Here is a 22,902-nt window from a genome sequence, read left to right on the forward strand (position 1 = left end):
CTCTGAACTCTACATGTCATAGAAACAGACAGCGTTCCAACAATAAGGAATATTTTAGACCGTGGCTCGGAGATTGCCAAGATGTTTTGTCTCCCGTGCCCACTGCAGTGGTGTGACAGTGGCTGCGTGGATCCCACAGGAAAGAATGTTCTGCTTGATCAGGGACATTTGCCGTGGGCGTGGGAGGAGGGAGTGAACGGTGGCAGCACCACTACCTACTCGCTGTGTCTGATTTGGTTCTGACCTCCTGACCTGGTGAGTGGGAGACAGAAGCCCACAGACAGAAGTGTGTTACCCACAGCCACAGAACTCAAGGCTGGACCTGGGACTGGAGCTGGGGTTTACTGACTCCTGATCCAGTGTTTTTCCTTCTGGATCACACAGCCTTCCTTCCCTCCTCCTCACCATGGAGCTGTCACACCGACTTCATTCTCCCAGCCCCACCCTTGGCTTCTGTTAGCTTTTGCATTAGGGACTTGGCTACAGAACTGATTTGCACAAGGGCTAAACTTGTTTCACATGTGATCAGAACTCTGGGGGAGGGATTCTAGGAAGAGGAATTGCAGATTGATTCAGAATTTCCAAGTGCTGGAAAATGCTGTTAGATTGGGGATGGCGGGATTTGACTGGGAGGAGGAGAAGGACTCATGAGGAAGGGTATTCTAGGGCAGCAGCAGTGGATGGTCATTGCTGTCACACAACTGCAGATCGAACATTGAGGTTAGAGGCCCTGAGCTGCTCAAAGTAGGGGGTGTGCATGTGTAGGGAAAGCGAATCTGATGTTGACTGAACAAGGGCTGTGAGAAGTAACCCGGAGTCTTGGACAGATCTTGGGTGATGGCTCTGCTGATGTAACATAGGTGTACAGTCAATGTGAGTCAAAAAACCTAGCCGTGCTTACGGCATTTCAGCCTCACAGCCATCCTGGGAGTCGATGTGATGAGCCCAAGTTTTACGGACACAGGAAGTGAGCTGGGTCTCCAAATGGTTGACTAACTCTTCCAGGTCTGCAAGTGGCTTATCGTGTTATGGATCCCGAATCCCACCGCCTTCTCCTGGGAGTGGAAATGCCTCCTCAGGCACCCTACTCCTTAAGAGGAAGAAAAGGCTGGTCTCTTCCATTTATTATCCTGCTCTCAGGAGGGTGGGGGAGGGGAAACTGTCTGCTCCTAGTCTGTGGGACATAAGTCCAACCTTATTCCTAACTCCTATAGTGGAGACCAGGTCTGTATTGTGTTTGTTCTTGAGTTGTGCGTATCTTTTATTGAGGAATTAACTTCAGAAGAAAAGAGTACGTTTGCAACTTTCATACCTGCATCTGTCATCTCTGTTAGTGAAACTCATCTTCTCTTCCCTACGTTGGCTTTTTCCTAAAAGAATCAGTGACAAACAATTTGTTTAAAGAAATATGCAGCCAGCTAAGTCCAGACTGCCCTCAATTGCTTGTGGCATTTTGAGACATAAAATGTTATTTGAAGCTGTTCAAAGAGGCCCAGGCAGGGCCTCAGGGTGGGCAGAGCTCGGCTCGACTGCTGGCTTCACCTGCTAATAACAGAATAAAGGGCTCGTGCCTTACTACCAGCTTCAGGAATTAAACCTGCGCCCCTGGGGCCTGGCTGGAAACCACCAGCTCCTTCTCCTGCCAAGCAGGAGCTGTGTGTGCCCTCATGGGTCATCTGTAGAGGTGGTGTGGCCACTTAGCGGTGTTCAATACAACTGGTTTAAGTCAACTATTGCTGCTAGTGAGGGCTGCTGGTGGTGAAGCCAGAACCCAGAGGAGGCTGGTGAAGAGTCACCCCCCATCTCTCTGCAGTCTCGCATCTGCACTATATCTAATTTAATTTAGTCTAATGGTCTCACACACCGTGACTTGGGGAGGCTCCATCAATCTCATTTAACAGACAAGAAAACTAGGATACAGACCTATTAAGTGACCTGTCAAGGTTACATTGAAATATTAACATTTGCTTTTTGCATTTTTTTGCTTTTATATTTTATTTGTATTTTCTAGTTTTATTGAGATATAATTGACATATTGTATACGTTTAAAGTGGACAACATGATGATTTGATATATGTATATATTGCAAAATGATTATTACACTAAGTCTAGTTAACATGCCTCACCTCACGTAATTACAATCTTTTTTCCTTGTGATGAGAACTTTTAAGATCTATTCTCTTAGCAACTTTCAAATATGCAGTACAGTATTGTTAACTATAGTTACCATTACATTCCCAGGACTTGTTTATCTTACAGCTAGAAGTTTGTACCTTTTATCACCTTCTCCCATTTTGCCCACCTCCACCCCCTCACAACCACCAATCTATTCTCTGTACCTATGAGTTTGGTTTTTTATACTGTTACATATATAAGTGGGATCATACAGTATTTTCCTTTCTCTGACTTACTTCATTTAAACCCTAAACTTTGAAAATGGAAACCCACCAACCCACCTTCTACATATCTATAGAAGAGGTTCTTTAGATGAATAAAAATGATCAGATTCTATTAATTAAAATAATATTAATATTAAATAATACAAATAGTAAGATAATTGCAATGCAAATGAACAAAAAAGAAGAAATTGTAATACTTATTTTTGAGACGAGAAGAAAATGAAATCTACCAAATTAACCACATGATCTGTCAACAGTTTCTACTGTCTTGTTTTAAAGACTGTCTAAGTGTTACATATTTTCACTTTTAAAGGCTGAGTCCAAAAGTCTTTGTTATTTGGATCTTTTAAAATTTTATATATAATTTTATTAAAAAATAAGTTCACAGTAGAAAACTTGGAAGTTTCTATAAAAGGCAGAAAACAAAGGCAATCCTAAAGTAAAAACTGAGAAATAACTGTTTACATTGCTATATTTTCTTTCAGTCTATTTTTCTAGGGCCTAAATATGTTAATTTGAACAAAATTAATATTTCACTGTATACGGTTTGGAGCCCTAGTTTTTTTTCACTTCACATTACATCATCCTATTTTTGTAACATTAAGATTAAAATACATTATTTTTAGTGGCTGCATCATATTTCACCATTCCTTTCTTGAAACATTTTCATCACTGGGCTGGGACATCTCTCTCTTAGTTCTCCTAAGAATCGTCTAAATCTCTTGTGTGGAAGCTCTCCCTCTCTCCAATTTCTAACAGTGGGAGGTGCCCCAGAACTCAGTCCTAAGGCCTCAAACCTCCAGGTACATTCACTTGCCAAGAGATTCCATCAAATACCACGGCCTCAAATACCATTGGTCCACTGTCAGCTCCCAGATTCCATCTTCAACACTAGACATACATACAACTGCTTGTTTGCCACCTCCACTCAGATGACTCATGGCCATGATGAACAATATGGTCTAAAGCTAAACTCCAGTGAACCTGCACCCTAGGTTCCCCGTCTCTGCAAATGGCAACTCCATCCTTGACCTGCTCAGGCTTCAAACCGTGTCTGAGGTTTTCTTTGACTCTTTTCTCTTATATCACACATCCAGTCCTCCAGCAAATCCTACCATCACTGCGCTCATTGTGGGAATCACTTCACGGTGGATGTAAGTCAAATCATTACACTGTGCACCTTAAACTTCTACAGTGCTGTATGTCAATTATATCTTAATAAAATTGGAAGAGAAAAGAAGACCAGAGCTAGAGAAGCAGATAATGTCATACCAAGATGAGGACCACCACTAATAAATCACCTAAGGAAAAGCAGGAAAAGCAATCCTTGTGATGGGGACAGCTGTAAGAATTCAATCAGATTGCTTTTTCCTGAGAAATAACCTCTCATGTGGAAAAGTCATCTATCATTATTTCTTGATAGTAATAATCTGATTTCTTGATACTGGGATTCGTTTTCACATTTATTAGATTTTCCATGTTACATAAGCTCAAATTGTGTGGTTTTACTTACTATGACATAAATGATTGAAGTAGGCATCTTCTTTTTTTAAGTGTAAACCTTTTAGTCTATGTACATAAAAACAAACAGCAGTTACTGCTAACATTTTAAACATTCACAAAAGAAATCATTCAAAAGTAATGTTGAAAGCATTTCAGAATGTTTGTCTATTCTAAAAAAATTTCACTTCCTAGTAATACCTTTTATTTTTTTCCTGAAGTTTCATATTCATTCTCTGTCTCTCCATCTCTTTCTCTTTCTCTCTCTCCCTCCCCACCCTGTCTCTCTAGTTATTGTTTTTAATTATTAGCTGGAGTTTTAGTTCCAAGTCTCAAGATACTGTTTTCTCTTCTCCTCTGTAAGTGATCCTTTCTTTCTGACTGTGCTAGTCAGCTCGGGCTGCCATGGTTATAACCATTAACTAGTTCTTGCTTTCTTAAAGAGTAGAGCCTCCTATTAACTGGCTACCACCTACTGGACCTGAGCCAGATTCAGAAACTGAAGGGCATGCTTTGCGGGCTTGGTGTGAGGGAACTAGTCACCTTTGAGAGGTTGGAAGACATAGTATCTATTACGCCCCTCCATACCATGCAGTGCTAAATGACTCAATCAAATCCCTATTTTAAAAATATATATAAACATGGGATGATCAAAGTGAAGGCCAGTTACTCAGCTGAAGGCTATTGCCTTATCTGGAGCAATAGGAAGCAAATGGCACTAATTTTGTTTGTTTGTTTTTTGATTTTTTTAAAACTTTTTATTGAAGTATAGTCAGTTTACAATGTGTTAATTTCTGGTGTACAGCATAATGTTTCAGTCATACATATACATACATATATTCCCATCATATTCTTTTTCATCATATGTTACTGTAAGATACTGAATATAGTTACCTGTGCTATACAGAAGAAACTTGTTGTTTATCTATTTTAAATATAGTAGTTGGTATCTGTAAATCTCGAACTCCCAATTATCCCTTTCCACCCCCATTTCCCCCTGGTAACCATACGTTTGTTCTCTATGTCTGTGAGTCTATTTCTGTTTTGTAAATAAGTTTATTTGTGTCTTTTTTTTAGGTTCCACAAGTAAGTGATATCATATGGTATTTTTCTTTCTCTTTCTGGCTTACTTCACTTAGAATGACAATCTCCAGGTCCATCCATGTTGCTGCAAATGGCATTATTTTATTCTTTTTTATGGCTGAGTAGTATTCCATTGTATAAATATACCACAACTTCTTTATCCAGTCATCTGTCAATGGACATTTAGGTTGTTTTCATGTCTTGGCTATTGTAAGTAGTGCTGCTGTGAACACTGGGGCAAATGGTACTAATTATTAACGAAGCTGCACATTGCAATTGGTCCTAAGTATCCATGCTGCTAATAGATAATGCTCCCTTTTGCTGAACCTCCCCACGTTTCTCTGCAATAAACTTTGTTTTTAATTCACTGAGCCTCTCCCACATGACCTCCCTCCCTTACCTGCCCCTGATCCTACCCACCTGTGCAATAAACTTTTATATTTAATAATTGATGCACAAATCCACCTTATAACTCTGAAGGGCTTGACTAGCAAAGCCAGTACAATATCACTTTACAGAAAGGACATGCCCCTTGACAGTCTCACCAGTGGTGGTGTCTGTGGGTCACCTGGGTCACCACAACCTTACCAATTCTGGCAGTTGTCATGAAAACCTTTTTTGGGGGGTTCAGTTCAACAATCATAAAATGGTAGCTCAGGGCTGATTCAAATGATTGCTAATTTGAAAAACTCAGTGCTTAAATGGTCCTTAGTTACTGTAAACCAAGTTCACTAATAAAGAATCTGGCCCCTGGACAATAAGTTTTTAGTGTTCTGTGCTAAACAATATTCCTCATTTACTAGAAACTCATCTAATACTGATCTCAAATTATTTAATAGTGAAATCACAGAATTACTGTTGACACAAAATTCCTCAGACTTACAGAATTTGAAGATTCACATTTTCTACTTGAACCTCTCATTTGATTTCTGTTGTTGCCAGTTGCCTGAGCTATGGCCAACCTGAATGCTTTGATGTTCCCATGTAGTATTTAACAGAAGACAATGGTCATCTGTTAAATAAATAAAACAGCTAATAACAGAACACTGGAACCTGCAGTAGGCATAACTTAAAGATGAACTCCAGTGAATCACATCCTTGTGTAATTCCCTCCCTTTGAGTGCTGGTGGAGTCTGTGAATTGCTTTTGGCAAATAGAATATGGCAGAGGTGACAAAACAGTCACTCCCATGGTTATGTTATTGTTGTGCAAGCCTCCAGTGTCACAGCCTGGAGAAAGAGATTCCCTTCTGGCCGCGTAGAAGGAAGCTACCACGTGGCAATGAACCATGGGCAGCCTCGTGAGAGGCTCAGAGTGGTCCCCCACTGGGAGCCGGCAGAAAAATGGCGACCTCAGCCTTACAGCTGCAAGGGACTGAGTTCTGCCAAGAACAATGTGAATAAGGAAAAGAACCCCAAACTCCAGAAAGGGCACAGCTGAGCTGATACCTACATTGCAACCTTGAGAGACTCTGAGCACAGAACCCAGTTTAGCCATGCCTCGTCTCCTGACCTGCAGAAACTGAGATAATAAATTGGTGTTTTAAGCAACTAAGTCAGCAGTAATTTGTCATTCAGCAAGAGAAAATAATGCAGTCTCCTTAACAGAGTGGTATGTAAGAGGGTGGGTTCACATCTCAGCTTTGCTATTTATTAGCTATTCAGCCTTAGCAAATTGCTTAACCTCTCTGAGCCTCTTGCAGTAACTATGAAAATGGCACCTATTTCAGGGTGTTGAGGATTGAATGAAATAATGGATGTAAGTCGCTTAGCATGGTACCTGACATATAGTAAGTTCTCAATAAATGTTTTTTCTTGCCAGCAGGGGTTGATATTTTTAGTTTCCTAGTGCTAAATATTTTCATTCTTTCTTTCCTCCATGTACTCCATATTTTGAATATTTTTGTCCATTATATTAATTTATTAAGTAATAATTCATCTTCCCATCTATTTCTAATTAATCAGCTATATAGAGTTTCTGATCTGCTTGAGATGATCTTACTACAATCATAATTAATACCATTTGGCTGAAAGCAAAGACATTTATTGTTAGAGTTAATGCAATTTCCATTAGTTTTTGAAATATTAAGAATGAATGATTGAACCTTGTTAAACCACCAGATTTGGAACCACAGTGTAGCTGATTGATGGTAAGTAGACATTAGGTGACTTTTAGTAGCTAAGCAGGGTAATCATAATTTACCTTTGTATGCCACTGTATTTGCTCAGGTATTGTTCGGTGGGTGAGACTGGTGGGAAGAAAACTCTAAATTCAAGGGAAAGAAATAAATGCCAAGAAAGGAAAAGAAAAACTTCAGATACAATATTAAAATTATTTAGGTACTTAGTGTCTGGAAATTAACTTAAAATAATTAGCTTTAGGAATTGTGCAGTGTCAGCATGTGAGTTTTGGTAAAGTAAATAGACACATTCTACTGATGTTCTGCATTTGTATTTAAATGCTCCTATTTTATAATTTAGTTTGTGTATAGTCCTCATATTTGAGGTATGACTGCTATTTTTTCACTAGTGCTTTATTTTCTTTTTGAATATTTCTTAAAACTGCACTTCATTGTATTATTAATATCAAAGCCTAATATATTCAGTTTTTAGCTGAACACTTTTCAAGTTGATTACAAACCTAATAGGCATTTGTAAAGAAGTTTCTTCTTTAAACTTTGAGTTAAACTTAAGTTTGTTTAGTTTGTTTTTCTTTACATTTCTGTAAGCTGCTTTTACATAAGCCTAGCTGAAATTCGGATAAACAGAAATAGCTCTAGTATAAGGAACTGTTTCATCTAGTCTAAAAGTATATTAATTTTTTTAAATGTAGAAAAAAATAAAGCATAAGTAGTACATATGAAAAGTTAAGTTTAAATACATAGGATTTTCAAGTTTATACACTATGTATTCTTGGAAAAAACACCAGTTCTGTAATATAACACACATAAGACACATGCTGCAGGTACAACATACACAACACCCACAGTGCACACATACAAGACACACCGATGGCAACCCACATTAGCATATTAAGGGCTCTGAGAAGTCCTGCAAGAGAAAACTACTGAAATCTGTTTAATCATGTTTTTCTAAATTAATCTCAGAACCAACCCTCCCTCTCCCCACAAGTAACCCTGATTCCTAATGACTTAGTGATCCCTGGAACACACTTTGTGAATGATTGCTCCATGAGATTTTTCCCCAAGAAGTTAGCTATTATATAGGATAACCATGAGATGCCCTCCAAATTTATGGGTAGAAAATACACATTAAAACAACTAACAAATGAGAAACACCACCTCCAAACTATGTAGAGAATGTTGAGGATTGTGGCAGTGTTACGAATGCACGTTCATGTGCCCGCTGAGCAAACCAAAATATCGGAATCTGGAGCAGAGAGAGGTTTATTGCAGGGCTGAGCAAAGAGGACGGAGTGGCTCACTCCCAAGGAAACCCCAAACTCCCCGAAGGGTTTCAGCAAAGCATATTTAAAGGCCAGGCAAGGGAGGGGGTTCGCAGGGTACGTGATCAGCTCGTGCACAATTCTCTGATTGCTTGATGTTGAGGGAACAGGGTGGACAACACAGTCAACCCCTGGACGCCAGAAGGTCTAGGGGCTACATGCTCTCAATCATCAGGTAGTTCATTACTTTGGTTGTGGTTTTGGCATCTGAAAAACTCAGGAAATATGCATGAGCTACTATTATCAGGGTACATCAGAGAGGAGATTCATCAGACCATATGCTGGAGGGTCTGTCCCAGGAAGGCCCCATAGGGTCCAGCTCAGTTACAGCAGGTACTGAAAACATGTTACTTCCTGAAAGAGTCCAGTTCTTTCTTTTATGAACAGATAAAGCCAGGTTTGGCTGCAGGCAGTCACCACACTGCCATTTTCCACTCACATAGACAGAGAGGTCCTGTTGGGCATCAAAGATGGGAGTCTCCCTCACTGGTTCTACTGGCAGCCTTTGTGCTGACGGCAGGACTGTGCTTTCTGCTTTCCTGACCCAGAGGGCCAAAGGCAACTCCTTATCAGCTTGTACCCCACTCTGTTTATTTCATGGAGAATGAGAGAGGAATACACTTCAACACTTCAAGAATGTACGGTAGAGCATCTGGAGAGTGCTAACTCTGGAGAGTAAAAAGGTTTTGTCTTCATAAGGAGACTTTGACATTTGCTGTCAGGATGTCAGACCACAATTCTCTATAAGCTTTCCTTCAGGTTTAACTGACAGTTGCTCAGGCACTGGGACCCTTTATTGCTGAAGTAAGAATAAAAGGTCTGCAGTGTCTAATGCATTAATATTTTATACTTTGAATAAAACCATGATTCCCATAGAGTGACTGCCACTCTGTTTTTAAAAAATCAAATATTTTGGCAACTCCTAGATAAGACTTTTATTAGTAAATCTTCTATTCATTAAGGTACAGAGCAATGAAAGAACTTGCTAAAAAAAGTATTTTGATTTCTTTCACTGAGTATTTGAACACATGCAGAGAATGTTGCTGTGCACTTTGCGTATCTGTGTGCTCCCTAAGCAGGAAGTCAGTATGTGATATCTTCATTCTTCCAAGATACTCATCGTGGGTTTTATGTGATGGTTATTTGCAGACTGAACACATACCAGAATCAACGTGTTGTTTTTCTCGACTGTAGAACTAACCAGACTGGAAAATAGCTTTTTTTTTTTTTTTGCACTAAACTAGGGCAGTTTCATAGGAATTTTTAAATGTTCAAGGATGACATCTATTCAGAAATTAGTTGACGACAAAATAAAAAGTTTTCTCTATCCCTGATGCTGAGTTGACATTTTCACCAGCCTCTTCTAGCCTTTTTAGACTAGTGTTTTGAATTGCAACATCAGAGCTGGAACATTGAAACACACACATCCACCAAAAACCTGTATTGCTGATAGGATATGTCTGTCCTCTCAAAAGTTCAGAGACAGGAGCTTCCTTAGCCCTTTGGCCTGAGATTATTTCTAGAGATTTAGGTCATTTCTAGAGACCCAGTCTGGGTGCTGGGTGGGTTAATTGTCAGAGGCAGGGTTGCTAGGGTGAATTTTATATGTTAACTTGGCTAGGCCATGATACCCAGATATTTGATCAAATATTAATCTAGGCATTTCTGTGAAGGTTTTTATTTTTTTAATAGATGACAAAGCAGTTTGACTAAACTGATCATTGATAAATTTGACTAAAGCAGATTACCATCCGTAATGTGGGTGGGCCTTATCCAGTCGGTTGGAGGCCTTCATTGAAAAAGACTGACCTCCCCCGAGGGGGGTAGAATTCTGCAACACCTGCTCTTCCCTGGGTCCCCAGCCTGTCAGCTTATTCTGCAGATTTGGAGCTTACCAGCATCCATAATCTTGTGAACTAATTCCTTGAAATAAATCTCTATCTAGACACATGCTGTTAGTTCTGTTTCTTTAGAAAACCCCGACTAATATGTGGCTGGAGCTTTTAATACGCCTCCTGGTCAGACTCATGAGCTGCTTCATAAAAGCAATGTGGGATGGCAAGGGAGATGTTTGGCAGTCTGTCTTAGTCCTTAGATTTGGCTTTGCTCTTTTCCTGGACTTCAGCCTCTGGGTGCCTCTCTGAATATCCTGGGACTGACCCCCAGACAGGCCCCTTAGGTACAGCTGACTCTGCCCTTTGAGTAACAAACTAGGCTCCCTGACTCACACCTGAGTCTGAGCCTCTTGGTATTTTTCTCTAGCTAAAATTACATGTGGCATGACCCTTATTTTGTACAATTGAAGAATCTATTCAGAATTTAAACAGTAAACAAGTCTGACTTCTAATGTCATACCAGGTTAATCAGTTTATAGTTTAGGGCTCAAATAGCATTTTTCTGTACTTACCATGTCCTATCCTAATGCCATTTGATAAAATTTTTGTGGATTTCTGTTCATCGCTTTCCACTAGACCTTACTAGAGGACAGGACTGTAAACACCTAACCTACAGTGTCACTTGTGTGCATGCAATAGTATATGTAGATGAGCTAGCTCTACATGGCGGTCACACAGTTCTTATCATCATAATGCCCATTATAATGCTTACGTTTACTGAGTGCTTACTAAGCACGAAGCACTGTTTAACAGGTGCTAAGCCTTTGAACCCTCTCAACAGCCTTACCTCAGGTACTATTACTGACCCCATTTTGCAGATGAGGAAACTGAACTTCATGCAGTGAAATTATAAATAGCCTACGGCCCCATGATTGCTCCACTGTACTTGCTGGGAGGCATTCTGATGGCCTTGGGGACTTCCCCTTCCGCTCGCACCCCCAGAGGCACACAGCATAGCCATCCCCTGAGCCTGCCTTTGAGGACACTCCCCTGAGGAGCAGAGCAGATGGTGCTTTGCTGCCCACCAGAGAGCAGAGCTGTTCAGGCTAAGTCTCTTTTCCAAAATTGCCGTGGCTTCCATTCGAGAGTCTGATTCCTCATGATTCCTTTTTTTCCTACCCTGCCCCCAAGTGATGCCTATTTTGCTGGGTTTCTGTGTTCTGTCCCTTCTCCAGCGAGTCTCAGGTCCCTATGGGTTCAGCGTGCTAGGGGCTGCAGCTCTGACACAGGGCCTGTATTTCCCCTCTGCTTGTTGGTCTGACAGAGCCTACCGTGCTCTGGACAGTTGAGGTTTTCCCTCTGTACAAAGAATACTCTGCCTCCCGTGAAAAGATGCTCAACATTGCTAATTATTAGAGAAATGCAAATCAAAACTATAATGAGGTATCACCTCACACCAGTCAGAATGGCCATCATCAAAAAGTCTGCAAGTGATACATGCTGGGGAGGGTGTGGAGGAAAGGGACCCTCCAATACTGTTGGTGGGAATGTAAATTGGTGCGGCCACTATGGAAAATAGTATGGAGGTTCCTTAAAAAACTAAAAACAGACTTACCATGTGATCCAACAATCCCACTCTGGGACATATATGAAAAGACAAAAACTCTAATTTGAAAAGATACATGCACCCCAATGTTCATAGCAGCACTATTTGCAATAGCCAAGACTTGGAAATAGCCCATGTGCCCATCAGAAGATGTGGTATATCAATGGAAAAAAGAATGAAATATTATCATTTGGAGCAACATGGATAGACCTAGAGATTATTAAACTTAGTGAAATAAGTCAGATGGAGGAAGACAAATATTATATGATATCACTTATATGTGAAATCTAAAAAATAATACAAATGGATCTATATACAAAACAGAAATAGACTCAAAGACATGGAAAATATTAATAGTTACCAATGGAGAAAAGGATAGAGGAGGGTAAATTAGGAATGTGGGATTAACAGATACAAACTACTATACATAGAATAGAGAAACAGCAAGGTCCTACTGTATACCACAGGGAACTATAGTCAACATCTTGTCATAACCTATAATGGAAAATAACCTGAAAAAATACATATAACTGAAATCACTTTGCTGTACACACGAAGCTAACACAATATTGTAAATCAACTATGCTTCAATAAAAAAAAAATGAAAACAAAAGGAATACACTGCCTCCTCTTTCTAACTTGCACATAAGATTATTTAGACTCTCTTTTTACATATCTTGTTCTGTAATCAAAGTTCGACGCTACTCATTTCATTTAAATGTTTCTTCACTGAACTAATTGCAGGTTCTCAGCGGTTCTGGTCAGATGCTCTCCTGACTTTGAGAGGACAACCTTCTCTTGCTGTAATACACTGAAGAACTCTTCAAGGCTAGATGTGCCCTGTCCAGGCTTTTCTCCGTGACACACACCTGCACTGCTTGTTTAGCCTATCCCTTTCCATTGAGCTGAGGCAGTTCTCTGTGTCCTTATGTCCTCTTAGACTCCAGGACTGGGGCATGATAGCTGTGAGGTAGCTTTAAAAAATGTTACCCTCCAAAAAGCAGCCGCTGCTCCCACCCCCTTGCATTAATTCCTGTTTGAATTGCCAAGTTTGGGTCCTGTGAGCTTTAGGCAGACAGGGCTCTCGCTGTCAGGAGGCAGAAGTCGTCAGGAAAGAGCTGATGGAGTTTGACACCTGAGAACAGGGCCTGGGAGTCAGACACAGAGGCAGTGGCTCCTTGTAGCCACTGACATGGAGACCGAGGAAATAATGGCCCAGTTGGAAGCAGGAGAGAGGCGGGGAGCCAGAAGCTGAGGAGGCAGGGATAGAAGCAGAAAGCTGAGGAGAGCCTGGGTTTGACTTCTAAACCAGCTTGAGAAGACAGCATGAGGACGCCCAGGGGCACTTGTGCTGATGGTTCCTCAGGGAGCAATGGCTCTTCTGAGGGGACAGGAGGACCCCCATTCTTGGAGATTAAAGGGTCTGACTGTATGGCAGCCAGGACATGGCAGCTCTTCATAGCATCAGTGATGCACCTGATAGCACATGTATGTTCTTTCCTGTAGAAGGAATTTGGATGCTCCTGGAGCTCTGAATTGAATTGATGAGTTGGGGGGGGGGCAGAGAGAGAGGGAGGGGTTGGGGTATAGTTGAGGCAATGTATCTCTGAGGTGCATATTGTAAAATTAAGGCATTTGTTGATCTGATTGTCTCCAATGATAACATCCCATTCAGGGAAGGAAGGGGTTCTCTTTTATGAGTCAGATATTTCAGTTTAACTATCTCATTTGTTATTCCTCTCCCAGCAGAGGAAAGCAAAGTAAATTGTATAATGGAATAATTATATTTCCTATTCTTGGGCGGCACATTTGCCAATTCTTTCTTAATAGCATTAGAACAGATTCAGTGAAAACTCTTTGTATGAGTGCAAAAGGTAGTGGCTGTTAACATCACTTACAGAGTAGATCTGAGCAGAGTAGGAAAGAAGCCAGATCTGTGCACAGATTCAGGAGATGCCTATTCAGAGAAAACGATTTTTGAGGCTTCTTTAAAGACATTACTCCAACCTAATGCATAAACATAATTATAGCATTCCCCACTTATTTTGCAGTTACTTCATCATTCCGTCCCCTCTAGAGTAGAATCAGCCCTTCAATAAAATAACTCTCATTTACCTCCAGAGTGTCTGGGATTCCCACGCACAAACCTGCATAATTAGGGCCCACAGGACATCTACATTCCTTCCCTCTGGTTGTCTCTCAGAAACTCTCCTTCATTTTCAGTTTCCCTGAATCATCACACACATTCTCACTTCCCCTTCATTCTGCTCTGGCCCCAGCGCCCCACCTCTGGGCAGCACACTTTCTAGAACTTTCCTGAGACATAGCACCTCTATCTAAATGCCTGTGGCCGGAGTTCTGGTAAACAATGAAAGGCGTGCATGGACTTGCGGGCATGAGGAGAGCTTTGCCTTTGTGCTGTTTGTCAGTGGGAAGCCCAGGAGGCTGGCCCTGGTTCAACCTCCAGACTTTCTTTTTATGGAGATAATGATGATCCCAGAGTCATGTCATTGGCCTCCCTGCAGACACTCAGAGGCGGCCAGCTTGATGCTCTCATGTTCCTTAGCCTTTCATTTGAAAATGACATGTAGGGGCACATAGTCTCAGTCAAGATAATCTTCAGAGAAGAATTTCTGAATTTAATTAAATAATATTTAATAATAATATCGTTAGCTCATTTGCCCCATGCTGCCTAGTGTATTGCAGCATGCGAAGGCCTTCCACAGCTTCCACTTGACACTTTGGACCTGTCTTCAAAACCACATAGTATGAAAGCCAATCTTTTCCTCTATTTCCAGTGGGAAATGTGACAGAAACTGAATATTTGTCCTTGACTCTTTTTGCACTTGCCATCCTGTTTTCCTGTTTTCCAGTGTAGACTAAATCCTTCCTTAATCTAGTCCCCATCAAAAGCCCCCTTTACCTTTCCTTTTATATCCTAGCATTTAAAGGAAAATTAGGATTCAGAGCCATCTTCTTGTCAATATCCCTTGGATGAAGGTGTGTTTTTGGTGTGTTGGCACCTGCACAGCTCATTCTTTGTCTGGACTTGCACCTGGTGAATTCACAGAGTGAGAGCACAGAGAAGGGGGCTGGCCCACGGGCTGTTCTCTCCCCTTCTTTTCTGCAACAGCTTGCATCTCAGACAGTCCCCCAGGAGGACTATTTGATGAAATTTTGGCATTTGGAAAATATAAATGGACTGTGTAAAATGGTACAGACGAGCAGAGATTTTTTTGAACTAATACGTGAGAGAGAAAATGAATGGCATTGAAATGGGAATGGAAGAGATGCTTTCTTCTTCCCCCAAGACCTCAAAATGCTGAACAGGCTTTATGCCAATACCTCCTCAGTAGGCTCTGCTGTCGGGAGTCTAGGAAGCATAGTGAGGGACAAAATGTTCAGTTTAACAAAAAACCGTTTTTACTGACTATAACATATGTACAAAAAAGGATGTTGTGCGTGTGCGTATTTCCTAGCTCTGCTCACTGAAAAGGCTTAGAAACAATGACGAACCCAGAAGCAATGAGCATCCTTGAAAATCAGCAGGACCCTATGGGGTCCTCCCAGGTACAAAAGCCGTTTCGTGTCTCCTGTTTCATGTTTGTAGGAAAAGGCTTCCGCTTCCTAGACCTTCCCTGAGTTCCAAAGGGCAGATTCAAATAATTACCGATTAGGGAAGGGAGGGAACATAGAAATAAAGGAGGAGTAGTCAAGAAACAGTAGTGCAGGGGAAGCAGGTCCTGGTTCCTCCTCAAGGGAAATACATAAATGTATGTCTGAGTTCTTCTATAGGAACTTAGGTCCCTACCCAGGTGGAGGATGGTAACTTCAGACTGAGCACAGGGTTCCTGGAACACCTCTGTGAGCTCACCACCAACCAATCAGAAGAAAGCCACACACCCTGCAGTCCTCCCCCCAAATTTTGCCTATAAAAACTCTTCCCTGAAAACCATGAGGGTATTTGGGTTTTTTGAGCATTGAGCCATCCATTCTCCTTGCAGTAAACTTTTTTCTGCTCCAAACTCTGCCATTTTGGTTTGTTTGGCTTCATTGTGTGTGGAACACAAACTTGGATTCTACAACATCCTTAGTGCCCAGATTGTAGTCTTGAAATGCCGTTTCCCACCAAAGGAATCTAGACAAATGGCTATTTCTAGGTTTGGGGTGGGAAATGTGGGAGGTGCATCTGGAACATTTTGTCCCACTGGAGACTTAAGAAGCTGTCAGACACCACCAGGGCCATGTCACAAACACTCAGGAGCCAGCTTGAAGAGGCTTTTATTGGCAAAAGGGGTGAAAATCTGAGCTTTAAAAAGGACAGTAATTATAATTATTTGAAACCCATCAAATAAGTTTGAATCTGTGACTTCCTAGTGATATTTTAAAAAATTGATCTCCTTCAGAGTACAGTAGGGAACCAGTTATTTTTGTGAACATTGGTAGATGAAGGAAAAGGATCATTTATTCTTCTTTTCCTGTATGAGTGGTTTCATGGGGTGACCCAATAGTAGATGAGGAAAAACATTTATAAAAGTGTTCCAAGGGATGGATTCATAAGCAGACAAGAAATGATAGAATTAGAATTTCACCATTTTGTGACCTCCTTTGAACTGACTGGTCTTGGCACCCAATACCAACAGCTGCTGTCACCACAAAGAGAGAGCCAAGCAGACGTACCACATGGCTCCTGTGAAAGAATAAATCAGCCAAATCTAGAATCTTGCCAAAAGATCAGCCCTAAGACTGACCAAGCCTCTGGATCCACCTGCCCATTGGTAGGCAATACAGAAGACAGGGGAGCATGGTGAACTGCCCCATGAGTGTGCAGTCAGCAGAGTCCCAATGGTAGGAGTTCTACAGGTCAGATTCACAGAGAAGCTGTAAGAAAAAGAGAAGGATGGAGGAGGGAACCCTGTAGAATATAAGAGACTTTAAAGACATGTCAAATTTACAAACGGGTAATGCTGTTCTGTAGTATCCAGGGATGCATACTTAGGCAATAGAGTGACAAGAGACATGAGTATAATATGATTACTTTAAAAATCAGGGTAGGCAGAGGGTATAGCTCAAGTGGTAGAGCTCATGCTCAGCAAACACAAGGTCCTGGGTTCAATCCCCAGTACCTCCTCTAAAAAAAATAAACAAATAAACATAATCCCCCCCCCAATTTTTTAAAAAAAATCAGGATAGTGGTTGACAAATATACAGTATCAGTTATATGTGGAATCTAAAGAAATGATACAAATGAACTTTACGAAACAGACTGGCTCACAGACATAGAAAACAAATTTATGGTTACCAAAGGGGAAAGCGGGGTGGGGAAGGACAAATTGGGAGTTTGGGATTAGCAGATACAAACTACTGTATATAAATTAGATAAACAACAAGATCCTACTGTATAGCACGGGGAACTACATTCAATATCTTGTAATAACCTATAATGAAAGGAATATGAAAAAGAATATATATACATTTATATAACTGAATCACTATGCTATACACCGGAAACTAATAGAATATTGTAAATCACCTATACTTCAATTAAAAAAAGTCAGGGTAGTAGATACCCTTGCGAGGAAGAGGACACATTGACCAGGTTGGGACACCTGGAGGGGTTCTGGGGGTGGCTGGCAAGTTCTCTTTCTTAACCTGGATGGTGGTTCTTAAGATGTTCTCCTCAAACTGATTCATTCTACTATGCATTTGCTTTGTGTGGTTTTCTGAATCAGTTTTGTTTTGTAATGGAAAAGTTGAAAGAGAAGAAGGAAATAGGAATAACAATCTTTAAATTTACATTTTACGGCTGCTTTAAAGGACGTTGACAGTCTAGAGTGGTTTGTGTCAAGATGCAGTAAATGAAATGAGGAAGGGCATGGGCTCCGGAGCCACCCCTACAGGGTCTGAGCCCCAGTTTGCCCATTTAGCAGCTGGTTAACTCTGAGTAAGTTACTCAGCATCGCTGTGTCTCAGTTTTATCATCTGTAAAAGGGATGTCATCAGAGTTGGGGCTTCATAGGGTCATCACGAGGTTGAAGTGAGATGATACACATGAACGTTTAAAATATTCCCAGCCACGTAGTAAGAGCTCAATTAACTGTATTATTTCTTCCTACTTCTTCAGACTTGCCTTTCTCCCCTCTTAGTTTTCCTCACACCCTGCAGCACTGTCTTTTTCTTAAAAATGCCCGGTAGGGTGGGGGTGGGGACACCATCCCCTTGCCCTAGTCTGTGCCTCTTGTCCTTCGCTCCTCTGCTCCCCATTCTGTATTTAAAGACCCCAAAGGAGGAGCATGGCAAGGCAGGGAAGGAAGGATCCCAGGGGGGCAGAGTCAGCATCTGTTTCATGGTGAGAGAGGAGGGAACGTGTTTTTCTTCTTGCCCCTGGCTGCCCAGTGTCTAGAACAGTGTGTGCTACCCCAGAGGCAGATGACAGACATTTGTTGAAAGGATGAATGAAACAGCTTGCGGGACATTAGTGAGAAAGCCTTGTTCAAGGCTTTTTTTCATGGAGAGTCTGAGGTGGTCTACGGCTTGATTTCTGCCTCCCTCCCACCTTGCTTCTCCCCTGCTGCCTGGTTTCGGTAGTCACAGCTTTGTAGGAGTCAGTCAGTCTAAACGCATCTCTTGGCAAGTGTATCCATTGCTCTTTTTCTCTCTTCAGAAAGCCACATGCCAACCCCAGCCTGACGCCTGCTGACCAGCCTGCTGCTGCCCCTTGGAGTGCCGTCCTGCCCAGCAGACCTGCTCACCCTGTACCCTCTCCCTCTGATGTCTTTCCTGCCCTTGTTCCCATACCTGGCACCTTCCATCCTGTGGTCACAGTGTAGGCGAGTTCATCGCTGCAAAGCCTTTCTGGATCAGCCTTTCTGGGTCAATTTCTCTGTCCCTGCTTGTTCAACCTTCCTATCTTCCTTCAGAGCACTTACTGTGTGTTCTATTTGTTGAAAAGATGGAGGAGCAAATGGCCATTGCAACAAATGACTAGACACAGGTACAAGAACAGAAGGGGGTTCACTCTCACATTGTCTCTGCCATAACTTCCGTGACGTTCCTAGGACTGTTGAGCTTACTGGTTTCTCGTTCTTGGTGGGCGGGTGCTCCAAGAATACTTTGTGGATGAATGGATAAACAAGTGGATAATAGGCACAGCCTCGGGCTGGGAGTTGAGTGGATAGTTCTACAAGGTGAAGGATCAGAATCTCACTGAGGAGATAGAGCAGGGAGATGGGGAGTCCAAGGCAGGGATGCTCACAACCTTAAGGATATGTGCAGTTTTACTACAGAGAGGGGGATCCCCCTATAACTTGGTCAGCATGGACAGGAAGGCAGGACTTAGGAACTGGGGCTGAGGCCAAAGCCAGGGACTGGGACCTGAGGGTGCTAAACAGGAATGCTGGGCTTGAGGGTGCCCAGTGGGCGGTCCTTGAGATGCTGACTCCGACGGGCATTTCTCAGATTTCAAGTGACTGACGACTACATTCCACCAAGGGGTGCCAGCACGGCCTGCCTGCATCAGGCTGCTTTAGGATTTGAGGTGGCCTGTACTTGCAGACAAGGTTTGATTTTGAACTTTGGTTTTGTCACCTCATGACCGTGTGACCTTGGGCAAGTGCTCAACTCCTCAGAGACTTGGCTTCATTGTCTATCAAATGAAGATCAAAATACCCACCTTCTGTGGCCGTTTTGATGATGAAACGAGATAACGTGAAGTGCCTTGTCCAGTGTTGCTCACACCTGGACACACATCAGAATAGTCTATGGAGAGTCTTAATAAGGCACACACACCTGGGCCTGGTTGTTGGAAATTCCAACCTGTTAATTCCGGCATGACTTCCAAGCATCTGTGATTTTAGACAGCTTACAGATGATCACAAAACTCAGGCTGAGTTGAGTGGCACTGGATTGATATACTAAGGCAACAAGAAATGGTAGCTTTTTCGTTCATCTCCTCCACTGTCACCACCTTCTCATTTTTCTCATCCTTTTCTCCTTTTTCTTCTTTGTTATTGGGTGTGGGCGAAGTGGACTCAGTCATGGGGTGCTTGGGGAAGCAGAGGCATGAAAAACAAGTAAAAGTTGACAGCGTTCACATTGGACATTGATTCCAGCAAATGCTGGATGAAAGCTACAAGACTGAAGTCTTGGTGCTAATTAGTCAGCTTGAAATGTCTGGAGCAGCAAAGGTGAAGGTGTGAGAGATGGTATTGCCAGTACTTCATCTGCAGGAAATGTTTCTTACATATGCTTTTCTAGTTTTGTTGTTTTAAAAATGATTTTCTGCTAGAGAGCTTTAGACATTCTCATAGCACACTCATTTTAAAATAAAGGTTGTAGAGTGGTTTCATTTATTTGTGCAATGAAAATTTACCGAGTGCCTACTGGGTACATGACATTGGGCTCAGGACGACAGAGATATAATTTCAATCAACAAATAATTTATTGAGCACTACTCTAGGGTTTTAGTATGTGTCAGTGAAAAAAAAATTAAGAACCAGATAAAAATCCTTACCACCTTGGAACTTACATTCTAATGGGGAGAGATAGGCAATAAAAAAAGTAAATATAGTAAGTAAATCATAAAATGTTAGAATGTGATAAAATGCTATATAAGAGTATTTTTTATAAGACAGTTAAGGAGATTCATTGAACAGATACTGGAAGAAGGAGCAGGAGTTTTACTATGTGTTTATCTTGGGCAAGAACATTCTAGGCAGAAGGACCAGCCACTGCAAAGGCCCTGAGGCTCCCAGAGTATGTCTAAGAAACAGCAAAGAGGCAGGGTGGTCTCAGTGAACTGAGAGAGGCTGGTTAATGGGGGATGAGGTGGAAGAGAAAATGACCAGATTATATCAGGTCTTATAGGATTTCAGGACTTTGGCTTTTACATAGAGTGAGATAGAATGCCACTGGGGGACCAAGAGCAGAAGGGGTCTGGACCTGTATAATAACAGGATCACTCTGGTTGCAGCATTGAGAATTGATTGTAAGGGCTGCAAAAGAGGGGGCTCCTGCAGGAACCCAAGGGAGGCTCTCCGTGGCTTGGACTAGGATGGCAGGAGTGGAAATGGTGAGAAGTGGATATGTTTTGGGGAAAATTCAGCAGGATTTCCTGATAGGTTGAAGTGTGTATAAGAGAAAAAGTGAAATTACTGGCTCCAGGGATTTTTGTTTTGTTTTGTTGGTTGGTTTGTTTTTTTTGGTTTTGCCTGAGCAACGGAAAGGATAGAATTGCTTTCAAGATACAGGGCAGGGGGCGGTGGGGGGGACTGTGGGTGAAGACATTTGGGGAAGGAATACTAAGGTTTGCTTTTGGTCATTTGAGCCCGACCCCCAAGTGGAGATATACAGGAGGCGTTGATTGACCTCAGGGTCTGGAGTTAGGAGAAGCGCCTGGGGTGGAGGGCACATGGGGAGCCATCAGGGTGGAGATGGTGTTTAAAGCCAGGGATTGCGTGAGCTCACAGGGGAGTGCAGAGGGAGAACGGGACAAGCGCCAGGACTGAGCCCCAGGCTCCCCAAGAGGTCTGGAGGAACCAGCAAAGGAGGCTAAAGAGAAACCCCTGAAGTGGGAGGGGAAGCAGGAGAGTGTGGTGCCCTGGGAGCTGAGGGAAGCGAGCATGGTGAGGAAGGGGGTGAGAGGAACCAGGCCAAATGCTGCTGGAGGGTCAGGTTAGAGGAGGGCTGAGAAGCTACAGGTGGGTTCAGTAATGGGGAGGCCCTTGTTACCCTGAAATAAACAGAGTTTGGTGTAAAAGGTGAACGCCAGCTTGGATGAGTTTAAGAGAGAAGGGGAGGGGAGGAACTGGAGACAGAATAGAGGGGTGGGAAGTAGCTAGCAGGGGGATTGGGGGGCAAGAGACTTTTTTTTTCTAATGGAAGTGATAATGTAACAGGCTGGGACCTGGAAACTGGGGCCCTTTACTGCAGTGCTTGCACCGGGACAACTGTCTCCTCCAGCGACAGAACACAGAGAAACTATAAGGGACCAAAAATAACTGCATGCATGTGCAGTTGGTGCAAATTATGAACAACAAGATACAAAAAAACCAAAAACTCAACTGCCACTTCTGAGTTGTCGGGAGCAAATGTACTCTGTGTGATCCCTGCACACAGCACCACCAAGGGGGCGGGCAGACCACCTCAGCCACCCGTCCGGCCCCACCCACTGATCTGCCCCTACCCTCACTCCATTTAAGGGACCAGCTCAACGCCCCTTCAGGGAGTGAGCAAGGGCATCTGTTACTTGTTTTCATTCCCTCCTGCTGCAGCGCAAGTCCCAGTAAAGCTTTGCTTGAATTTCTTGTCTGGCCTCTTATCAATTTCTATTGATTACAGAGTCCAGGAACCTGGGTCAGTATTAATTATAGCATTTTTGTGTGATGATGAGAACTGAATGAGTAAAGGAGGGGTTCTTGATGATGGAGAGAGAGGGGCATTGGTGGAGCCTTGTTCTCGAGTAGGTGGGACAGGACTGACCTAGGGTACAGGGGGAGGCTGGCATTAGATGGGCACCTATGGTGTCAGGAGGAAGGCAGGACACACAGGTGCCAGTGCCTGAGCGGGGAGGGTGGGGTGAGTATCTGGATTTCTTTTCTGATGGCTTCACTTTTCTCAGTGAAATAGGAAGCAAGGCCATCATCTGAAAGTGAGGATGGCAGGGAAATACCAAAGGCCTGAGGAGAGTGGATAAGGTATTACAGGTCGGCTAGGAGCATGGGAAACAGACACGGCTGCCTGGCAGCGGAAGCCCCTCTTGGATGCCCATCATCATGAACCTGCAGTGGACCCGTGAATGCGGCTGTGGGTTCTCCCCTGGAGTGTTTAGGTGTTCGGGTGCAGGCACAGTTTGCTGGATTTAACTAGGGTGGAGGTTTTGCCAAGTGACAAAGCTAGAGGGGCAAGGGAGTCATTAAGATGATTGACCAGGTAATTTCAAGAGGCAGAAAAGAAAAGAAGACAGGGACCATGGAAGAGGATGGAGTCAATGGTTGGCAGTCCCAGAGGCTGAAGC

The 22,902-nt window shown here is 42.6% G+C and overlaps 1 long non-coding RNA gene across 1 annotated transcript; it reads left to right on the top strand.

The window, feature by feature from the left end:
* Positions 1–228: 228 nt before the first annotated feature.
* Positions 229–17,478, top strand: LOC116664274. Its single transcript, XR_004320706.1, has 3 exons — positions 229–753; positions 1,702–1,703; positions 17,468–17,478. It is a non-coding gene; the product is annotated as an uncharacterized LOC116664274 (long non-coding RNA).
* The last annotated feature ends 5,424 nt before the right edge of the window (positions 17,479–22,902 follow it).

This window comes from Camelus ferus, chromosome 6, assembly GCF_009834535.1.
Source record: "Camelus ferus isolate YT-003-E chromosome 6, BCGSAC_Cfer_1.0, whole genome shotgun sequence".
Taxonomy (NCBI): Eukaryota; Metazoa; Chordata; class Mammalia; order Artiodactyla; family Camelidae; genus Camelus; species Camelus ferus.